Raw genomic sequence first — 926 nt, 5'->3', positions numbered from 1 at the left:
GCGCCCAACAGGGTTCTTGCTGCGTGCAGCGCCGCCGCCGCCGCTTCCCTGCTCCTCGCTGCCGTAGCACTTGGCGGATAATCCGAAGCGCTGTCACTTCCGGCGATGCCGCCACCGCCACCGCCGCAAGGACGAAGGTGCAGGTTCAGCCGACCGCCGCCGACTGTGCCACCGCCACCACCGCCTCCTCCGCCTCCGCCACCGCCGCCACCTCCGGCCACGCTAACACAGTGCTGGAAAAAACAAATGGACAATCGTCGACCATTAATTAATCGCTCGAGGAAAAACGTCTGGAGAGTAATCTTGAATTCAACCGAGGATTTTCAAAGGAAAATTTATGTCGTGGTTCAGTACAGGCTTTCAACCTCTTAGGTAAGAATGTCGAATATAGCCGACAACTGCCGAGTGCATTTTTACGAACGAAACACCACAATAACCGAAAGCATATATATGCATATCGTAGTCTAATGCATACTGCTATCTTTAATGTTTGTCAATTCTCGTGTAATTTTTCTATTTAAAGTAACAAATTAGATAAATTATTCGCTGTGACGATAGATTGTTATGAAACACATGTCATGTAAAAGCAAATATGTAACGGTCAAGCGAGAAGAGGTTAGAATATAGTATCGCGTTGTTGTATTGTGAAATAGATCGAATCTGAGTTTCTTCACACAACGAGATGTAAATATTCTATTCTTTTTAACACTAGAAAGACTGAAACTTAGTATATACCTATATTGCCCAAAAGCAGTCAAAATGACTGCATTGTGAAAGAATAACTAATATGTAAAGAAAGTTATTTAAAATTAATTTTTAATATTTTTTTATGTTATTTACAGTTATATAACAGGTTATTAGTAAATATTAACAATAAAAAAAATAATTTATGCATTATTATTCGTCCAAGAACTGGCTCTAGGCAC

The sequence above is a fragment of the Eufriesea mexicana genome, unplaced genomic scaffold, assembly GCF_001483705.2.
Source record: "Eufriesea mexicana isolate 0111107269 unplaced genomic scaffold, ASM148370v2 scaffold474474821, whole genome shotgun sequence".
NCBI lineage: Eukaryota > Metazoa > Arthropoda > Insecta > Hymenoptera > Apidae > Eufriesea > Eufriesea mexicana.
This window is presented reverse-complemented; position numbering follows the sequence as displayed.